Source organism: Bombus fervidus, chromosome 6, assembly GCF_041682495.2.
Source record: "Bombus fervidus isolate BK054 chromosome 6, iyBomFerv1, whole genome shotgun sequence".
Classification (NCBI taxonomy): domain Eukaryota; kingdom Metazoa; phylum Arthropoda; class Insecta; order Hymenoptera; family Apidae; genus Bombus; species Bombus fervidus.
The window spans coordinates 5,819,806-5,843,797 of NC_091522.1; the positions used below are offsets into that span (position 1 = coordinate 5,819,806).

General features: G+C 36.0%; 1 long non-coding RNA gene across 1 annotated transcript in view; it reads right to left on the reverse strand.

Moving 5' to 3' along the window:
* Positions 1-16,440: 16,440 nt before the first annotated feature.
* The window catches only part of LOC139988190 (uncharacterized), a 69,401-nt gene continuing 61,849 nt past the window's right edge, over positions 16,441-23,992 (reverse strand). Inside the window, exon 2 of the long non-coding RNA XR_011800055.1 lies at positions 16,441-17,231. This is a non-coding gene — a long non-coding RNA (uncharacterized lncRNA). The remainder of the gene's footprint in view (positions 17,232-23,992) is intronic.

Sequence of the window (23,992 nt, forward strand, 5' to 3'; positions counted from 1 at the left end):
GGTTCGCGACGGCACGGCGCGGGCAGCACACTGATTCGCACGCGATTTCACGCTATCGCCGCTTGGCCAGAATTCGCCTGGCGAGTTTACGACGCGAAAAGCTTCGTTCGTGCAACTCACTTCGACTGCCGATTATGCACTCCTTCCTACGTAGAAACCGCGATTCGTTCTCTAAATCGTACATAAATTACTCGTAACGAAGAGCATGGGACGCGTTCCGAAAAATTTATTGCATCCATTCTGATCTATCGGCAAATCGTGTACCATGATGATGCACCGTTATCGAGGATCCCGTCGATGGGTCAAGTCGAAGCCGTCGTATCGATTTTCTTATTGTGCAACCGAGAGAACAGAATAACCGGCACGCTTTTTGTCAAGTCGCGGTTGGACATCGTGTGCCGCTTATTTCGGCGCTCAATGAACGTAAATAACCACCGTCGTATTTTACCGGAGGCACTGGATTGCCTAATTAAGTCAGCGGACAGCACGTTAAGAGAGTTGACTGAGAGAATCCAGCGGAATGGTGGCGTAAACGTTTCTTCGTATAAAATATATCGAATTTTCGAACACTTTGTTGTATGTTCATGGACAATGCTAGTAGTCAGGAGTTGGAAAATTATCTCTTCGAAAGACAAAAGTTATAATACGAATTAGAGTTTCTTGCTTCCATTTTTGTGAGAGAAAAATAAAAGACCCTTTATTTATATACTCCTTATCTTTCTTTATCTTTTAATATAATTCAGAGAAGCAATCCATTATCTCGATGATATGTACGTGGAAGACAAATTTAATGTTATATATTGTTCAACAGCTTACAACGATCATGCTTGCATATTTACCATACAAATTGAGGGTCATCAATCAACGAAGCGTCAACGAAGTAAACATATGTACATATACATACTTACATAAGCACTTCATTCTATCGTCTCGTAATTATCCTCTTAAACATTAACCACAGCTTTTTTGAAGTGCAAGGAAGTTAATTTCACGGTGTCATAAAATGGCACCGACTATCGGTTTTACTGGACGTCTTTCGTTACTTTGTAATTAGTTACAGTCGTCTTCTATTACTCTTCCAATTCGACATGCCCACGCTTTTCCTTGTCGTACAGGATTAGTTTCTATAGAAACATGGTGGTACCCCTTATTAATTCACTCAAGAATTAAATAGCGTAGTCTCAATAGGTAATTTAATCAATTAACTGCTGTCACCCACTATAAAATGCAGTCGATTATTTTTGTGGAAGTTTGTAGCTCGTCCTTGGTACCCTTGAAATATAATTTGATAATTAAACTTCATTTTGATCGTAAAAATTCCTTCAAAATTCATGAACTGTGTATTAAAGTCACGAAAGATATATCACGCGGACGATTAAAAATTGATAACTTCGAAGACTTTATAACGTAGTAAAACAAATTGGCATGTCTTTCGAAAATTGCTACCTTGACGATATACATAATTGAGTTTTCACGATTAATAAGCGGATGCGACGTCACGTACGCACGAAACCAGATGGAGCCGTGTGTAAACAGAAAAATCACTGAAATATCACGGCGCAAATTAAAACGGCAATTCCATATTATAATTAAATGTTTTTGTACGAGCGGGAATCGATATTCAACTGCGTTACGACGGAACATAAATTATTATACCGGCCAAAAAAAGACGCATCGTTGCACTCTACGATTCGCCGCCACGTGGGCCGCCTCTTACACGATATAATGTATAATTTATGATAGATGGCCAATGGGAGGATCCCGTTAAGGGGCCTCGATACTTCCTGCAAGACAGTTCGCCTTTTCGGACTGATTTTTTTTCCGTCTTGCGACAACAACGCGTTTTTTTTTAGAGAAGTTTCATTGACCATTTGTAATTCTATTATCTATTTGTCTCTAATTCTATATTCAATTCCTTGGCTTAAAGTTTAAAGGAATTCAAAGAATTCAATGAAACTTTAATGTTGATAAAAAATATCAATTAAATAAATTTATAACTAAAAATATTGTTAAAATCTATAGTTACCTCGAAGACTTTTTAAATATTTTAAATAAATTTTAGATTGAAAAAGATCATTTATACGCTCGTGTAATCATATGATACTCATATGAAATTGTTTATATTACGAGTATAAAAATTTTCAAAACTTTAGGTATTTAGAAAACTACAAATTGAAAAAATGATATTAGAAAAAAAATACTCCTTCCACGCTTTATTCGATAAATTGTGATAAGTTCGAAATAAAAATAGTCAAATCATACATTTATAAAATAAAAAAGAATAGAGTTAAAGAATACAACTGCGTATTCACTTCTTTTATCAAACATCGAAGCATGTCTCTCATTTGAAGTTGAAAAGAAACTTCTGGCAAGGAAGAAGTTGGGTTGCATCACGCGAGAAGTTTCAGGCTGTCTATTAATCAATAAAAGTTCGTTATACTGCGTGCAAAATCTTCGTTGCATTTTAAAATCGCGTATAAGCATGCAGGTGAGCGTGCAATGCGTCGTCCTTGATCCACAGTGGGTGGGTATGTCGGTGCATGTAGCTGGGAAAATAAAGGAATCATGTGCATGGATCGCGTTGAGAAATAGCAGCGAAGTGTACAGTATATCCGAGTCTGTGAGATGATTCAATGATTCCATTTGGAACACCGAGAGAAATCGTTACCCCGTGTTGAAAAGTAAGTTACGCGACTAGACCACTGTGCCTCTCGTTCTTTTCGCCTATTTCGTCTCGTTTAAATCGCATAGAAAATGGAGTAAATCTTTTGGCTATGAATTATTTTTAAACTGTAATCATTTTAATTCGATAAATCTATACAATTTGTTTCGGAAAGAGTTTTGCATTATCCAAAGAACTTGGAGAGTTTAGTTTAAAAATAATTTCTATAAGTAATTTTTAACGATACAATTTTTAGGGATAAAATACTTCTGAAGCTTAAAAGTTATAAAGGAGGCGTTTGTAGATTTTCGTGACATTTAGATATTAATCTTCTTACTTCTTCGACAATTTGAAACTACTACGAAAACGCAACATATAATAAACATAGTAAACATTATTTTTTTACTATATCTTATAATTTTCTTTGATAGAAAGATCTAAATATTATACCGAGCACTATCAACAAGATATTCTTTCTGTGATACTATATTTACAAAATATAGTATCATAAAAAGAGCATAGAATCAGTCATAAACATTACGTGCAAGTCGATAATTAACAGAAAGTAAGTCGCTCCTTCAACATGGATTTATATCTCATATCCTTCATAATCACTAGTAATTACACCTTTAAAATCGTTTACGTTTTAGTCTTCATTACATTGATCCTGCCGTACAACTTTCAATCAATACGTTTAATTAATTAATCTATAAAGCCATTGTTCCAAAAAAAGAAACAGATTGATCTTTGAAGATCATCTCGTCCTCTCTTTCCTTCCTCGTGTCAGTCTACGAGTCAACTCATCGTTTAACGGTGACGCTAATCATTCATGCAAGATTCTTGAGAGATAAAAGACGAAGAAAGGAGAAAAAGAAAATATGGCAAGCAACTGGCACGAATCCAAGAATGGCGTACACGCTTGAAACAACAACCACGCGGAGAGTAACCCAGGCAGGTTCGATTAATCTGTGATCGTTGGTTCGCGAACGATTCGTACATTCGTAGGTGGCTTCCTCAGGGTCGAATCGCAAAACTGTGGTCGTTGAATACGGATGAGATGATTCATAGAAACGCGTTTTCGTGCGTGCTGTTTGCTTTTCGAATCGATAATGCCTAGTTGGTGTACACGGAACGCGTGCTAGCTACATCGGCACGCTCATTATCTTGCAAATTAATTCCTTTCTAACGCGCATGGAAAAATGTCTGTTACTTCTGCGCGGCCTCTCGCGCGAAATCACGAGGATCGTAATTGTAAGAGGGACCGTTTTTCCACGGTATTTTTCGGCCTGCCAAGTGCTAAGGTACACGGCTGGCATCTGCATGCAACAACGTTTCCCCGTGGGGTTAAGAAACGTGCCCACGAACCTAGCAAAATTCAGATGTAGATTCGAGTGAAGGTGTACGCGTTAATAACTTCACTAGAACTCAGTGGTGCGATATGAGATAAAAGTTGTACGATGTAAAGGGAAAAGAAATTGCGAATTAAATTTTATGAGTAATATTTGAAACGAATATACGTATCTCGCTTTTTGGGCGAATTAAAAAAGTGTTCTTTGAAATATTTTGTTTTTTTCTTTTTTCTCTTTAATACTAGAAGAGTATACTAATGATATGAATTGAAATTAAAAAATTCGTTTGTTTTTTCTTATATCGAATTAAAAGCGTTGGATTTATTTTATTTCTTTAGGACTCCCTTTTCTTCTGATCGTAAGGATATGTATATGTACGTTCATTATAACTTAGCTCAAAAGGTTCTTCTGTCTCCTTTTACAAAATGTGGAAGAACGCGAGTTACTATTTTTAAAGAAAATGTATGTATATAATAATTTTAATTTCATTTCATTTTTATTATCATCGTCACATTCCTTTTTCTCAAAATTCATTTTATTTTAACGACGGATTCAATAACTTTAAAGTACTTTAATGTACCTGGTTTCAGAAAAGTTCTACATATAAAGTGGATTCACATGCCAGAAGTTATTTGAATAGTTCAGGTTTCTCATTAGCAAAAGGAGCTACGAGTTAAAAGTTTTAGGGTGTTGAAACACCTTTCATGTTGCAGATATTCAAAGACAATTGCGTGGTAGCGAGTTAATTAGCTATTAAAGTAAGGTAAATGAAATGTCGTAATTTTTTGCCTTTCCTATGTTCTGTGATACGTGCGTCTCTTTCACTAAAAATAGGTGTACATGAATATAATTGTTACTGTAAATCATACTAGCAAAAGTAGTAGATTTCTGTTCGTTTATCTCCATATTCAGAAATAAAAATCTTACTGCATAATACGAACACCTTCATCAAAATTGTTTATACCAAGAACTGATAATAATTTTTTAACAAATTCACTAATTACACAAATTTAATACAGTAGTAGTACCTATGTTGTACAAATCAATCGTTTGAAGCCACGAACAATATGAAAAAAAAAACGAGTTAGGAAAATCTAAACAAAACTAGAAAACGAACTTTCACTATATGTCTGAATTACTTATTATTCGAAAATACCAAATATCTTTCTGAAAATATATCAGACAGAGAATTTCTGGATCATTCAAAAACTGGTATCAAAAGAATAGTCGGTTTTCTTTTTTTCATTTTTTACAGAGAACGCAAAAAACACGGGCAATTAAGTGATCGAGCACGAATGTCGGACATAGAATTTTTATCGAAATTTAGCGGTACGCCGGCGGGACCGTTGTCGCGGTTAACACGCGGTGACTTCCGCATTGCAGGCAGTTTTTCGAAACGCCTGGGAATCCTTAAAGTACCTTAACGAGATGATGACTCCTCGAATCGTACGGTTACGATCTCGAATAAATCTGCGCGACCGTACGAGCTGGACACGTTAATTAAGTACGCGCCTTTCCTAGTTCACCGTGGAAGCTTATGCAAATTGATCTCGAGCGGTACTGGATATCGTATAGCTAACACAAAGATAAAATCGCCGCGCCTTTCTCCCGCGTGCGCTAGCGTAAAAGAAAAATCTCTTCTCCTCTTGTCCCACCCTAAAAAATTAGTTCGATAGGTAATTAAACGCGTTGCACTGATTTGCTACGTTAGGTGGATGCACGAAAATCGCTGATTCGCCGTGATACACGCAGAAACGAAAACATTCCTGACGATTTTGAACATCAACTTTTCTTTATTTTTATTCTCCGTCGATGAGCGATTGGTATTACGAATTAGTTTATGCTTTGATGTTTCTTGCGAGAATACGTGTTACGCATGAGACGAAGATCGAAGATCTCTGAGAAAGTGAAGGTAACCTGAATGTTTGAACAAGCTCAACAACTTTTTTCTCGTAGGTATGCTAGTTTTTTGTTTAAAAAAAATACCTTTAATTTTAATCATTATTTTAATCATAATCTTTATTTCGAACATTCTTTGTATAAAAAATATTCTTCAATTCTTGGTATAAAAAATACCGAAACATTTCCTAAGGGAACAACGAGAAAATCGTATATTTTTTCTTGCAAATAACCATAAATCTCTCTTAGAGGTATCTACATATTCGTTTCGACATTAGAGAAAGCTTTAAAAAATATTATAGCGATTTCTAATGCGAAAATTGAAATAAATGAATCTTTTCAAAAGTATCTATAAATCATCGTATATTCTTCATGGAAATCATTTTTCGTTCAACATTTGTAACCTTAATTGCCTTTAAAAAGATCTACTTAGTTTTGCACGCGTGTGAAAGACAAGTGAAAGCTTGCCCTTGCGGAAAAGTTGATTGACTGTGCGCATAGGATTTGTGAAAACTGTTCGAGGTGCAAGTATTGCCATCGGTAAAAAGAACGACTTTGAGTAATGTTCCACGATTGTTCCTACATTGTTTCTCTGCCGTTGATTCGTCAGAGAATGTACGTTCACTGGCACACTTAAGCTGTCTCGTTGCATTTCGCACAACTTGTTAGAAAAATAAAAAAATTTCAAATGATAGATAAAAAGTAAAGATGCTCGATAAACGTCGATTCAATGCCATCTTCATCAAATTAAATTTAGATCAATTTTCATTAACGTATTTATCGAGTAGCTTTGCTGCTACTTTCTACCCACAGAAATCATCTTGTTATAATACGACAAAAAATAAATTCGAAGGTCTGTAAATTAACTCATTTATTCATTTATTTATTCATCTCAGGGACGACATTCCTGAGAAGAATGTTGTTTTTTGATATCGTAATTGTGGAAGGAAATTGGAAAGATTTTTTCAATATTTTTTTTTTTAGCTCTCCTTTATTTAGATCCTATAATTTCACGCGTGAAAAAAGAGAGATATATATTTAATACCATGATTATGATGAATTATTTTTCTTATATGAAAATCTTTTTTATTATGAAAACTCTGTTTTATCATAATATTATGGAAGATTATCTAATTATGGAAATCTGATACAATAAGCTTTTGTAAAATGTACAAAATAATATTTATCGCTCAGAATCTTGATTTCTCATTTACTTGAAGCATGACGTATCCATGTAGCTAGTCGCATTGAAACAATCGGAAACGTAATCAAGCCTAAAGTAAAATACTAGGAAAACAACGAAGCAATGTTGTTGAGCCGATCGTTTACCGTGACTGTCCGCGAGGGCATCGAGCAACGGGAAATTTATCATCGCGGTCCAGGCTAACGAGAAATTTGTCTTGCTCCATGGATATTGGAAAAATGAAGGGGCGGTTTACTGTTAGCCGACGCGGAACGGTATTCGAATGCATTTGGATAATTTATCCGCGGAGAAGGGGTCTCCGGTAACAATAGGTTTTCAGGCCTGGCTTATCGCGTCAGATCGGACAAGCCTCGCCACGGCTCTGCTTTATAAAACCTTACTAAACACGGTCCGGAGAAAGTCGCCGATTATATCGACTTAGAATCAACTATGACCTCAAACGGCAGCCTCCTGCGCACCGGAACGAAAATTGTTCCTATACGTATGTACATACGTATGTACCTATGTATTCGATATTATCTAGGGAGCCTTCCTGCCCGGCGAATTAGCACGTTTGTGGAGATACACGGAAATATTGGGAAAGAGTAGATAAATAGAATAGAAATTGTACACGTTGCAAGGCGTATCGAATTACGTTACTGTATTATACGTATCTATTATTGTAGAAGTTTTCTGAATGTAAATTGACTGTTTTCTAGGATTACGCGAGATAGAGTTTTTGAAATGAATTGGTGTTAACATTATTGGAGAAATTCTTGAGGAGATTGGTAACGAAAATTGTTGGTAGAAATTGTTTTCTTTATGGGAAAAAACATGAAGGATTAAGTATATCCTTACATCAATGTTGAATTTTTTAAATAATGTTACTCGTTTGATTATTCTCAGAATATTAAATTTTTCGATTCGTCGAATATCGAATTCATTTATTCACGAAATAGTTACAAACAGTTTTCATACCATCCCATCGTGTGGTTGTATCGAACATTTCTAATTCAATCTTCCACAAACATACATAAGAAACTACATAACTTAGAAAACGAACAATGACTCATTGTGAATAAAACAAAGATTTGCATCGACTTCTTTCTACCACCCTCGTACTTAAATTCTAATCCGGCTTCCGTATCTTTCACGATATACAAGCAACTCTATTCATCACTATCAAAACCGCAGCGTTCCGCGAGTATTTACGTCAGAGCAAATCGTGTTCATTAACGAATACACAATATGAACAGTAGCTGTGGCGCCAGGTATTACACAATATCTAGTCGAAACGCGTGGTTTGAGTACGAGAAATGGAGAGTTTCAGAAGCACGTAAATCCTGGAGGAAATCACCGACGCGGCGACCGGACTCTGAGACAAAGGACAAGTCATATAAATTGCTGGCGAACCAGCGCGATACCGTGTATGACAAAGAGTTGCCGGTTTAGATTCCGGATACAACGACTTCTAGTTCTGTCGTCATAGCGGCGGCCTTTTACCTCGTTGCTCTTGCTCACGATCGGGCTAGCGATCTTGCGATCGATCCTCCAGCGAAGTCGTGTCTTCGTGATTGTTCATCGACGCTCTGGAATCTCGAGAGCGTGCTTTTACGTAATTAGGAATCACTTAACCCGCGATACGTACCGATTCCTCGGGACCAAGTTGATCAAACCGTTGAGAAAATTGATTGGGATAAAAGCATCGTTTTATTCGATTCGATCGTTTGGAGGTAATTAGGATTGCTCGTTCTATATTGGCGAATAGTGGTGCAAATTTCGAAGGGTTTGTGCAATGTCAAGAAGAATGGAGCGCAGGAAAACTATAAAATTTCTAGGTTTTTAATTTATGACGAACTGATTCTAAGTTTCAAATGGTTTTCCGAGATGATTTACGGTGTAATAATGATGTAACGAACGGACATTAAATATTGCTTCTTGCTGGATACGCCGCGGAGTGGTTGGAATTCAAGACTCGTTCAGATCAGTCGAGTTGTCTGCATTCAGCAGTCTACCAGTGTGAACCTATTACTTATAGTTGACTTGAAATTTCCTAACGGGTTTCCACCCTTGTACTCATTAGCCAAGTTCCGTGAAGTTAAGTAATCTGAAATAATTTTAGGTATCTATTCTCTATTAAGTGACCATTTAAACACAAGATTCTTGAACTCAGGCAACGGTTAAGGCGGTTTCACACGGAAACACACGTATCGTAATACACGCATCGCGAGCCACGTACCGTGTGAGTGTCACTGTTTGTTTAATGCTTCGTTCGTCGCTTTCATATGTAAGTATCGTTGCCAAGGCACGAAATTACATCGGAACGAGTAGTGAGATACTGTGTTTCTCGAATCGTCATGTGAACGCCATTTAATTGACGTACTGTACTGTATGTATGTATCTATCAGACACATATTACGATAAGTGTATCTCCGTGTGAAACCGGTCTTAATTTGTACGAACACAAATTTGAAAAGGAACCATTTAAATTCAATTACTTTATTTTGATCTGAATGATTGTCGTAATTCTAATTGCCGTAATCCGAATGGGGTTATAGCAATTGCTCAACAGAATACTTCCGCACCTGTTAGTTAAAAAGGGAATTTTTAGCAACAGTTGATATCAAAGTTAGAATTACGCTGGAGTCATTGAAAGTTTAGTTAATAAAATACGAAAATTACTGCCAATCACATCGACACGATACAGGTACGCGATTGCAGAAACAGTAGAAAGTTAGAGTACCGAAGCGAATGAACGCGGCAAAGAATTATGGCAAATCTATCGGCACAGCGTTCACGATTATTTAAGATTTACCGTCTCTTTTATCCGTTTACCTCCTCAGGGTACGTAACCCGACGCTAGCCCGTAATAATCGATTTCAGAATAAAATTTGTGTCGTCATGATCGATCGATACCCCAGAATTCTTCACAGTTCTACCTTCGAAATAAAAACACAGTTTTTCCAAAGGAAAAATTTTTGAGCTACCCGAAATGGATCCTTAGAACGATTAATTATCGTCAATTCGTCGTGCCTTAACATCTTTGAAACGCAATTAATATGAAATTTCACGATTTTCCGTCGTCTAAATAGGGTTTCCAATTTCTTAACACGTCATGCAATTAAGATACGATTTTTCTGCATTCCAGACGATACAAGTTTTCATGTTTCGCATCGTAAATGTGATCATTGTGTTAATAAAACGTTCAGCGTGTTGAATCACGTTAAATATAATGTAGATGTATCTTATACTTTTTTCAAATCGTTTGTGAAACATACATGAAATTGTGTTTCGAGCAGATTTATTGTAATTGCAATTGGTGGAAATGATTTTATTCTATTTGATACCTTTTAAATTGTAATTGACGTAGAGCAGAAAATACATATTTATCAAATGATTCAAATTAATTTAAAAGATCAACAACTAAACTCTACGCTTGAGCCAAATGTTAATGAAGTAAGATCTATATTCCTTCCAAATTATAAACCTCATTTTCGCATCCTACACAGAAATCTTATTTATAGGTACTTTATTTATCTACGCGAAACTGCCTCACCTACAAAATAACGTTACTATCGTCGTAATAATTTAGTGACCAATCGAATTCATAGAAGTTACCCATTTCCTTGTTCAATAACAATATTCAGCAAGTCGATTGATAGTCACGTACGCTATTCGCCTCGAAAATGCAACGACTGCGTTCAGCATTCATTTTCGTCGGGGCAATCATCATTTGAAATATGTAAATCGTCGATATCTAGTGATCTCGGCACATAAATCAAAGGTTCCCGCGGAATGAAGTTAATCTCGTGGTCCAACACTCGGAGCGGCCGATCAATTTTCTAGTTATCCATCGGTTTTCGCCTGACGCGAGTTACGATAACTGTATTTAACATACCATCGCGGTCGCGTATCGAGTACGTAGCATTGTTTAATTTGCATCGTCCATTGCTAAACGGATGCTATAAATTTAGGTATTTCAGAAAGAAAGGAAAAAAAGAGAAAAGATGCAAAAATCATGACTGTCGCGAATCTGATTTACAGGCCGGATATTATGCTAGGGAACGATCGTTGCTTGATCGAGACACGTATATGGAAAATGGATACCGTAAATTATGGTTACTGAAGGTTATGTATCAGTTTGGAAAGCTTGAAGGGTGAACGTCATATTTTTCTAGGTTATCAGATTACCATCAGAATTGATAGTAATTACTTTAATTGTGCGTAGGTGGTTCGTGTGCGATGTTTAGAAAAAAATTCAGTAATAGGAACACAACTTCTTACATTGCCTAGGGGTTCCATTATATGTAGTTTTGAATGTGTAGATATCATATTTATGAATTTAGTATTCAAATGGATGAAACAGTCAGTAGGAGGTTTTTGAGCTAAATATAATGTTATATTTTATATTTAAAACGTTTTTAAAATAATCAAAGTATACATATTTCTAATATGTTCTAAATATACTGTTCAAAAAAATTGTATAATTATACAATAACATTATTTTTTCTACAAGAAAACGTTCACTATCATTCTCTTTACTTAAAGCTCAATTAAGCAGAATAATTTTTATATCTATCAGATTTTTTTATATCAGTTTCACGATAAAGTTTTCGTGAAAGAGCCAATCGGAAGAGCGATCGTGGGTCTGACAACGAGACGGACAACCAACTACAGACGCGAATCAGACGTCTGACTCGAAATCGATGCGAAACAGGCGCCACGAATCTTCCTTCCCACAATTACGAGGGATAAAAATTCTTTTGCTTTTCAGTCACGCGAACTTGCATTCGGACCAGAAGAGAAGAATTCACGTATAAGCCACTACAGGATTCCTTTGTATTCCATTATATTATACTATTATCTTCAGTCAATTTTACGGATTTAAACAGAAGAAATCAAACATATTCACCTAATTCTTATCTGAGATAAAATAAAATCCTTTGAAATTAAATTTCATATTTAATAAATACTACATGTTCTTAAATTGATGCTATTTATTTAACAAACGTAAACTTCTCTCAAATGGCTCGGAAATTTCCGAATGCGACGTTATTAGAACATTCCACTGAATTATTATTTCCATTAAAATAAAATTCCTCTAACTACTAATTATTCAATTCGACAAAACCAAAGTTTCTTATACTGAAATTACTTCTCTACAATTAAAGTTTCTCACAGAGTTATAAAACTGACAGTAAAATTACGAAATTATTAGATTATATTGTTCCTGTTCTCATTTTGCTCGCAGATTATTCACATTCAATAAAACCTATGATTCTAATAAATCATCAGTGATTCATGCCGTTCGAAGCCCGTTGAACGGTGCAATAATTCATTCATTAATACGATACCGGGTGTGAATGATTGAACTTACGGTGAAAAGAAGTTAGAGAAAACGTTCGTCTCTGAAATGCGTGTGAATGAAAGGAAAGAAACGGATCTACATAACGCGTTGCACGGTCGAGATTAGAAACGGACAACACACCGTTAGATCGACATTAGGTCGCTCGGACATCAGTCGGAAAATTATTATAATCGCACATTTGCTATGTCCGTGTCTTTAATGACAGTCAGGACATGGTCGTCAGGTTTTTGGGGTGGATACGACTCTAATTACATCTCTTCCTGGATGAATGCCGTATGCTATGGACGTGTAATCTGCCGTGTTATCTGTATCGTGAGAAGGCAGTCTCTTATTCGCTTCGAAACCAAGAACTATCCAAGCTCCACCGAGTATTTTTGCGGACAGGCGCGACGCGGAATACATGCGAATGCCAATTAAACGTAAGTGTGGATAATAGTTTAGAATCTACGAAGTTTTTCGAGCTCATCAAATTGCAATGGATTCGAGAAATAAATCTAAACAAGGTGATTTAAGAAGCGGCAGAAAAAATTAGATACAATTGTAGCAGTAGAAGTAAAGTTTCTCTTGTGGCTCGTTTAATATTTTCCGAGTAATTTTATTGTAGTAGTGAGAGACGATGTACGGTGAGAGACAAAAATATTCTTACAGATGATTAATTGCAGAAATAGAAGGAGAAAAGTTTTCTATTACGTATACATTATAGTGTTGAGATGATGTATCTGACGTAGTTGGTTGATAAATAAGAAATTCTTCTTCCTTGAAGATCAAATTCTATGTTGCATTAGAAACTACTTGAAACTACTTAAACTGTAATAGATAAAATTCAATCAAAAACTAATATACCTCATTAAACAGTATTCATATACCAAGGAACGATATGATATGTTTACATATCGCCTTGATAGCACAGATGGAAACGTAAGAAATGAGGTAGTGTTTAGATGATATATCTGACGCGGTTGATTGGAAAGTGAGAAATTCCACTTTTTCAAGGTTCGAATTCTATGTAGTAATAGAAACTGTTCCATTTATTTATCGGATATATCGACTTATAATTGGCGAAAATCGACTAGAAGTTAATATTTCACTAAGAATAGGTGGTAGAAAATGGTGAGTTCGAAATACCAGCGATATACGTATGTACATATATTTAAATATATCTTTCTCATAATATATATTAAACTCCAATATTTTATCAACCTTTACACACATATCGCCGTGATCGTATTCTTATCAGAACGTTCATCCGGTGCCTGAGGCGATCATCGAACGTTTACCAACGATCAACGTTAAGCTCACTTCGGCAAATGCGTAACGCGATTGTAATTTATTCGAATAGTGCCGATACAAGATTCACTAAAATGATACATCGTGAGCGTAATTTATTAGAACGATTTCCGGCCGAAGATCTCTTACTCTCCTCCCCTTCCACAACTCTTTTGTAATAACGGTCCACAACTGAAAGATCAGAATTATAGATCGTCGGTTGCGCCCGGTAACTAATAGATAAATTAATTATAACTTCCTCAACAGTTTCGAATCTCTTCGTGTGCGTGCTCCGTTTGATTTTTATTCGTCCTCTTTGCTTAATAACAGGAATCAACAACGATAAGTGATAACTGTCACGATGAGTCATTCGATTATACTGCCTCTGGAAATATAAATTTCGCGTTATACAAACAGCACGATTTTTCATCTTCGACTGTGAAGCAACTGTAACCGGTATTATTGAATTCCGTTAATGTTATCGCTCATCTATTTTGTTATCGAGACCAAGTATCGCTTCTAAAATCTTTCTGAAACGCTCGCTGTTCGAAAGTGTACGGTAACTTCTTGGCAAACGACGCTAAATGGATAAAATGTCCCTCCTGTATCGGCGACCGACGTGCTTTTCTTGGTCAGCTGTATTATGCTCGAGAGGCTGTATACGCGACTCTAGTCTCAAGATCAAGGCAAGAGTTATAAACCAGGTGTATATCCACTCATTACGTTCTATTACGTTCCATTACGTTTCATTACGCTCGGCAGGTAGGCGAACGGAATAAGGTCGGAGAGATCGACAGGAAATAGGTAATAAGAGGATCACCGGCATCCTGTTGTGTAATAATTATTTCTCTCCTGGACGTATTGACGTAAATGTTTGACAAACTGCTAATTGCACTGCGAACGATTAACGGAGCAATTAAACATGGCTCGCGTTTACATGGCATGTTGCATAGATCCTCCAGTTCGATATTTCTTTCAACGAATGATATCTTTCAAAGATTTACAGATTTATTTTTTTTCTTCTTTTCTTTAATTACAATTAGTGTAGCAGAGTAAGAGAAATATACGGTTTAGATTTCATTTTTTAAACAAAATGGGTACCTCGACGAGGTAGGAAGATCGTTAGATTTTACGAGATAAAATGGTAAAGTCATGTATGTAGTAAATTTATAGTACATGTAGTTTGTATAATTGACTGGAACATTTGATGAATAGGCATTTAACGATCGTATAATTATTTATTAGAATTTTATACGACACAGTGGCGATGGAAACGAGAAATGTCAAGCGGTAATGTATGAATATATATGTGTATGTAAATATATGCACGAAGTTCAATGACATATTGTTTATTAGGATTTAAAAATGACCATTGTCACGATCAGCCTGAAAGAACAATGACGCGAGCCGATTTGCGATGTGCCGTACCAAAATTAGCATTTTCGTCAAAGAGATTAAGCATCAAGGGAAGTATTCGAGCACCACTTGAAAAAACAATTCTATGGTCTTTGAAAGTTCTATGGAAGTCGTGATTGATATTATGTTGATGCGTCATCAAAAGATTCTAAAATTTCAAATTATTGTTTGTTTCAGACATCCAGAAAGAAAAATACAATTACCAAATTTCTATTATCAACTCGTTAGTCGAAACTTGAATGTACATTGGCAACTAAAGTAACAGAATAAGAAATATATTCAATGTCAAATATGTACTATATACAGTTTAACTTTTATCATCGAACATATAATTTTATTTCATAAATTATTTACAGGCGACGTTACGTATTAGATTAATCGATATATACATTTTTTTAGATCAATAAAAAGTCAATTCACACAAAGACATCTAAGAAAATAAATCTATGTATTACTTCGAATTATACGTTTGGTGGTTCTTAGCCATTGCTGAACTCCACCCACGCGTCGTGATTTTGCATCAAAGGTAAATCATAACGCTGCGCAGATACTGGAAGATCTCGGTTGCTTTGATCGACCGGTAACATGTTCGTGCGACGCACACACGGCCAAGACAACGGCACACATTAGTGGGCCTAAGTGAGACAATACAAGGCGTGGTTGGGTAGACAAGTCGAAGGGACCGCTTCGATCTGGCCCCTCTGAAATCGCAGGATGAGTCAGAAATCGGGGTCAACGACGCGTACCAAACATTCGATCGAACGTTGCCCCGCGTTCCAACATGACTCTCGTATACCTGGATTAATTTTATTCAATTTTCGGATGAAGCAAGAGGTAACAAAGACCTTCATTCAAATACGTAGTTTTATCTAAATCGGGATTACAAATTAAAGGCATTGTTTGATTCTCTATAACGAGAATTTTGTACTTTTTTTGAACAGAGGAAAATTATGGATGAAACTAATAGGTAATCGTTATAGTGAGATAATTTACTTGTAGCGGCAATACAATGTCGATATAATGAAATACAGTAATAATTAAGTAAATACCTAATTGAGTAAATAAAGTTTGAAAAATATAAGATATATAAATACGTAACTTGGAAGGAAAGGATTTATATAAGTCGTATATTTAAGGAAGGAATATTTCTTCCATATCGTTTTTTATGTAAATTTTTTACTTCTTTTAACACCTTTCTATTTCAATTTTTGGTGTCTTCGCATATTTAATTATTGTATAACCTGTTCTGTAGTGACTGAAGTTACGTCCTGTAGTCATGAATGTTTTTATGAAAGGGCTATAAAAAATTAAATCTGCAAAATAATCGTGTACAAAAACTGGCGCCAAAAAGAAACAAACAACGCTATAAATAATAGTCTCATTTAAGCAGCAACCTACCATGACAAATTTCAAACACGAAGCTTTAATGACATTTAGAGAAATTACTCTTTGAAATGTAAAAGGTCGAGACAATTATTTTTCGAAAATCATTAGATGATAAGAAATTAATTATCTCCTACTTGCAACATTTTATTAACGATAAAATTACATTTAATTTTACCTACGAAACAGAAATTAGACAAGCTATCATACAACGTCTATGACGACAAATAAATTCTAACTGATTCCTGTTTTAATGATATTTTACAAGAAATGGTGAAAGAAAATTTTTCGGTGGCTCATAAAAGCAACATATCATGGAAGAAAATAACAGGTAGTTCAAAATAATGGGTCTTAAGTAGTCAAGTAAACCGTGGAATTATCTTAAACGATATTGTCAATAAATTTGATTGACGATGCCATAAAATTTTATACATCGAGGACTGCTTTCTCTTTCGTTTCCCTAAACGATAATTTGTTTCTCTTTTAACAATAAATATGCCTGACTACAATAGTCTTTCCCTAATCGTGCAACGTGAATCTGATGCCGCGTAATTTTCTAATTATATTGCGCGCCGCGTGGAATATGTATGTATATCAGATGTGTTCATCAAACGATTTCGTTTCTCTTTCAAACTAATTTGCGGCCATTTCCGGTGAGCTGGAAGTTTCCTTCAACGTTTCCTCATATACTCAGCCTAGTGGAAACTGAAAATAAGAAAAAAAAAAAAAAAAAGAGAGAAAGAAAAAGAAATAGGGAGTGAGTTACAATGAGGAAGCAGGAAGTGTAGAATTCCAATATTCTTCAGATGCTGTGAACAATTCTCTTCCACACAAAAAAGCTATGTCATAAAATTCTATTATACAACATATTATATATCTGTATAGAAGATATCCTGTTACGTATTCAATTATTCTATTACATACAATATAGTTTATATATATTATAGCTATATATTAGCTTCTTGATAATTAATTATGGCTGAATTGTAAGTTGTTGTCCAGAGGTAAGATTACGTGTATCTGCATTGGTTTTTTCATTTGTCTGAATTTTACATAAAAAGATTTTAAGTCGTAGTGTACATAATGTAGAAAGATGAAAAATTGAAATATATGAAACAAGTTTAAGTTATTCGATTGATGATTATTTTATTGATTTTTAGAATTAATTATTAAAAAGACTGACTAGAGATCGTAAGTGTTTAGAGATTAAAATTGATGTAATGTAAAAGATACTTTTGGAATTCATGAAAGCGTCAACAGAATAGTAATATACAATGGCGTAGAGAATTGCTACTTTCTTTAGTAGGGGTATAGAATATCACCTAATTGTTCTCATACAATATTATGCGGAAGTAGGACAACAATGGGACAAAAGCACCTTTCAGCAGAAGTATTCAGTACAAACTATTTCGATTTTAAATAATTTAACACTTCGTTAGGATAAGGAACCTACATACAAACAGTTACTTGTCTACTTTCCAGGTAGCTTAGTAATCCCCAACGAATAATGCCTCATAATCCTCTCCATTCGTAAGGAGTAAAAAGGTGATTACCCAACTTTCCCAGCTTTTAATACACACCTTTTGATGCATTCCAGCGAAAATCAATATAGCTCAATATTATCAACCAAGTTGAAGTATCATAAATATCATAATACAATGTTCATTGTTTGCTTTTTCGAAACTTCTTGTGATACCGGGAAGTAGATAAGTAAATGAGATACCGGAAATTACTACAATTTACGAATCAATGGCTTTTAGAAAATTAATATCCTTAAGTTGTTTGGCATGAATGCCATTTCTTCATAAATAAATTTCAGGATTGGAGAACAGCACGATATCGTGAAGACAGAGCGATGGAAATCAATTTTCAGTGATTCTATTTTATTCATCATCGATTAGCATGATGTAATTAACGCCGAATCTTTAATATTATGATAAAAATAATAGAAAATATATTGAATTCTGTTCAAAATGTTCTCTTAATTATACGCAGTTACTCTTTTTCGTTTTCTTTTTCATGATAAACCCAACGTAACATGAGATGCAGTATATTTTCGAGAAAGCTTTACTAAACCGAAAGCCAGTAGTCAGCTACTATTTTCTCTAATACAAGCCCTCGTTAAATCGCTATAAACCGATTTATGTGTATACATTGGTCATACCTCGTAAAATGAGAATCGGTATGAAACCGCGCATTACTCGCATCGTATAAATGTTTATATATAAGCTATTCGTCAAAAACATGAAAATGGAGATCAGAAACCAACGGGGTACCTACTTAAACGATACTTCAAGATCACTTATTACCATAAATATAAGAAACTACTTTCGAAAACGATTCAAAATGCAAATTATATTTATGCCAAGCTAAACTTTGTACGCTTCTTACAATTTCTCGACCAATCGACTGGATCTCTCTTCTCTCAATTATTATGAGACTTTTACCACTTATACTACCATCCATAGGTGTTTGAATATTTGATGCAACTCGATCAAAAGATGAATATTTTTGTTACATTTTCAAAGTTGTAATTGATGAACGTGTTTATACTGTTAATTCATTACTTCTTGTCATAACTTTACTAGAAACTTGAAACAAGAATATATTTCTCAACACTGGATACAATCAACGTAATAACAAGCTACTTTATTCGTGTATCTTCACAGGATCAATTTTCATCAATTTTCAATTATTTATCTTTTATTTATTACTTCCTCTTTTATTTACTTACTTTCCAAACACTTACAAACAGCAATATATGTACGTTTTTCATTCATTCGAATTCCTCCTTCTAAACACTTTTTCGTGATAGAGCCAAAGATAAAATCAACTCACAATTAAAAAACGCGTTAATTACGTCGTGGAAAGAAGCGACAACCGGAAATCCTGGCGATACACTCAATAAACCGCTCCACGAATGTGTTTTAGCAACGTAAGCTCGATAATGGTAGCGCGACAACGTACGCGCCGCGTACTTGAAGCAGAAAAGTACGTCTCAGCAGGATGCGCCATATACCGCATCATATAACACGCAGAAAGGAACAGGCTGTCACTAGGCGGTATCCTATTATCGTTGCCACGGTGTAAAGCCGAGAGAATACGGTATTTATGCCGATGCACAAACAATGGCCGCTCGATCTTTGAAGGCAAGGCCACGCGACAAGAAGTTCAGCCGCAAGCCGCTTTACACGATGGGAATGTTAATTATCGGGTTCCCGCGGGATCTATTAAGTGTACTGTTCCACAGCTCCCTCTGTTCCCCTCTATCTTTTCAATCCACTACAGATTTACTCTTTTCTTTCACCCTCTGTGAGCTAGTATAGTAGGTGAAAACGATATAGAGAGCTGAAAATTACAATGATGTATATTAATTCACTGCTAATTTCCATAAAATAGAGAGTAATTACTCAGTTTAGCAATTTTCTACAATTTTGATTGTTTGATAATTTTGACATTGTATTTCATTAAGTCGTAGAGACATATCACGAGCAGCAATAAAATTACATATAACTTAAATTATGAAATTAAAGAGAGCGTACTTTTAAAATTTGAAATTCTCAAAACCTTTGTTTACAACACTATGATTTTCAGTTCGCCATATAATGGCCGGTTAGTTATAGTTTACGATTTTCGATAACCGCAATAAATAATTAGAAATGTATCAGAGGTCGTAAAACCAGCAAGGTCGAGCTTCTTACATTTTCCTCGTATACTTTTTAATTGGCGACCCTACTTAGCATTTTATTTTACCTCACTATATCTCTTCCACCAAGTATACACTTGCAGGCAAGTGTTATCGTTGCAGCAGTTCCTTAATTAGTCAAGCGGTCGTGCTACAACGTGTCGACGTGCCACCAGTTTTCTAACACCGTGCAAACACACGTCCTTCGAATGCGAGAAATAACGATCAGTGATTGGAAGGCAAAGGACTCGCGATGACGATGAAAATCATTGCGGGTTTCATATCAGACTGCCATTTAGGTATCTTGAGGTATCTACAGGTTTTAAGCTGTTGCATTGTTGCGAGCTGGAGGAGTCATGCCCATTTAATAATGGGCTTATGTAACACAAGAGGGAAATTTACGGTTGCAAGCAGTTATCGCGGATAATTGATTGTCCGTTATGTTGATATAACTGTTGCAGTAAGGTAGCCGGAGGTATTAGGGGTTCTGAGTGTAAACTGACAGTGTTCGTAATGCCTTTAGCGAGGTGATAACAAGTATCTTGTTAGATCGAGGACTGCATGGATCAAGATTTAGATAAGAGCGATGAATTATGGTGATTCATTTTGCAACAGTCTTGGAGGATATATAGCGTTTGTGCATTATTTATATTAAGATAATTGGGAATATGTAGCTTTGTGCAATACTAAAGATGGTAAATTAATTATTTTGAAATAAATGATTATATTCCTCTGAATTTCCATTCAATCGAATTAGAAATTCATAAATTTTCAAAACATAAATTAGTGAAAATTTCATAGCAGCTTTCCTAGGATCAAGCTATGAATTAAAAAGGCGTTACGGAAATAAAAAAGAAGCATTTTATTATAAACTGTATTGTCATGATGAGGTGGAATTTTGCTTGAAAACATCTCATGAAGTTATTCAATCGTGTAATTAAAACAGCTTATGAAATGATATGTTGGTCAAATTATAGTATCGTTAGTTACAAAATATTCTTTCTTTATCATTTTTTCATATCAAAACATGGGCGTTTAAAATCAAGTATTTAATCACTACGCTCACGCGGTCGTACATATTTCAACAGTCACTGAAACATCATTGACAGCCGTACGATTATTTTGTTGCTGCTGTCATTAAACACGACATGGTGACTGGTGCTAACTAGGTACATGCAATAATTAGCAAAACATCGATAGAAAATAAAAGCATGAAACAGAGATACGAGCACGTCGCGCCAGAGAAGTGCACTTCCCAGCTGTCGTGTCATTTTATATACTCCACCATCCGCCAAACAGGATTCTCTCTTATTCTCTCCACCTCGTCTTTCTTCTTGCTCCTCACTTTCTCTCTTTTACTCTTAAAATAATAGATTTTTATGTCTTCGTTCCACTTGAAGTGATTAATCAATTACTAAGAGATTTGATTTTTAACTTTAGTTGGAATCTCCCTCATTCATTTTCTCCAGATTGTTATAAGCTTGCTCTGTTTTATTATTTTAATTTTATTTCAGTTTTACCGTCAATTTAACTGTTTGAAGTATTTAATCTATTTTAAATGGAATATTTTTTCTGCTCCGTGATAGTCTAGATTTCATTCTCTCTGAGTTTTTTCATACGGGGACGCACGTGTGCAAAGTTTTATATACCAAGATTTGTACACACGAGTACCTCGAACGAGGTGGATAATATTTCGTAAACAGTGTCGGGTGTCTCGATCGATTTTATTCTTTCGCCGTGTGAACCTTTTAAGTTCAAAACGATGGATCGACTCGATCGTCGATTTGAGCTACTCAAGGAAGATGAATCGATGAACTCGATAGCTACGAAAATATGACACTACGCTTTAACTTTATCAAATATCGACTAAATATCCAAAAGATGTAGTGAACTTTATTGAAAATATGGCTACATTATTGTATTGAATATGTATATATTATTTTTTCAGAAAAATAAAAAAGAATTTTCTTTCTCTATTTTTAACAAATTAATAAACTATATATAACCATATTTCACTCTTTATTTCTTTATGCCAAAATAGAACGAAGGTTACTTCAAAATAATATAAAACATATATCGAAACAAAACAACCAAAATGAAAATAATTGCCTATATACTACCGCTATCTAGAAATGAAAAAATTAATCTTAAAGGATCCTACTACAACGAATTACCTACAATTAATCATTCTCGAAGACAACAATGTCCAACTGCAGAAAGCTCAGCAGACTATCGAGTTATGGCCTCGATACTCGTCCAGGACTCCCCAAATTGAATTCCTATGAATAAACGGCGAAGGAAGATTGGTGCGAGCTGGAGGTGTTTGCGAACCCAGGAAGAGAATAAAAGAATGTTGGTCGAACAAGCGAGTGGACAGACAGGCAAACGAACCGTTATGGGCGATCGCGCACAGACATTAATTACGCAAGATCAAATTCCAAGTTAGGATCCGGCTAGGTGGAGCGACGCGACAGGATATAACCGCAGACCTTCGACGAACAAGGATACACGTATCTTGGAAGGTCCTGGCAAAGTATGTGCCACGTACTCGCGTAATCCTGCACAACAGCTGGGCCAACCAGTGTACCCAGATGCCTATCGACATTCCATCCACCCACGATCATCGTACTGAAGGAGGTGGAAGCGAAGCTCTCGAGGCAAGCAGAGCAGAGCAAAGGCCATGGAGTTGCTCTCGGTGATTCAGGATTCAGACTACTTACCATAATGATCGCTGCGACGATCGTGGGCCATCGTGATGATCAGACAACCGGTGTCTCGATTAAAGGAGATTATATGTTAATAAATTCTTTCCTCGCCCGCGTTCGATGTTCATCCCCGTTGCTCGAGCCTCGATTTCTGCCGCCATTAAGTCAGCTGATTAGGTACGAGCCGTCGCGTCGTCCCGTTCGCTTTCCGATCGACTGGCCGAACGCGTTGCTCTCGTAATTGCTTAATCGCCAATTGCAATGAACAATGCCTCGAAACCTCGCCAATTCACTTCTTTGTTTTTAATCGATTAGTTTTCTCGTGCAAACGCACATCAAGTAAATCGAAACGATCTTGGGGAACTTCGATTTTCTCTGTGATTCGAGTGATTCTCTTTTGTTTCTCTTAATGGACCACGTGATCCTTCTTCTCCTGAACACATCCGATTACGTCATGCGCCGGAGGTCATTGGTGAACTCTGGTGCATGGGAAGTAACGGTGTCACAGTCGAATTCCTGGGAATACGTTTTAATGTACGACGAAAAGGAGAGTTTCAGTCGAATTAACCTTTATGCGGATTAACATAGGGAAAGATACTCTTACAAGCTTCTCGAAGATCGCTTATCCTTATACGATCTCTACAAATAACAGAACGTAAACTGGATGGTTCCGTAAACTCTGAGATAATGGTTGAAATTTTCGAAGCAAAGAAACAACACGGCTGCCGACGTAAACTAACAATCCAAAGCGGCAGAATTTACGTGTTTTTCAATTAGCATATCGCCGGATGTGGCGCGGTCCACGTGTACTGTCATGTTTTCCTGCGATCCGAGTCCTTGTTACGATAAGTCAGAGAGACTCTGGTTGCACGTACGTCGCGACACAAAGAGCGATAATCGAAGGCAGGAGGAAGCTGGTCTGGCGGACGCGCATCGAGGGCGAAAGAGGCGAACAGGAAAGCTCGGCGGCAGCCGTGGCCATATCGAAGTCGCTCTAAAAATCCGAAATGACCGGCGTGTGCAGCTGTGCCCGGCACAGCGTAGCTACTTTCTCGAATGGTGACGCGAGCCGGTTG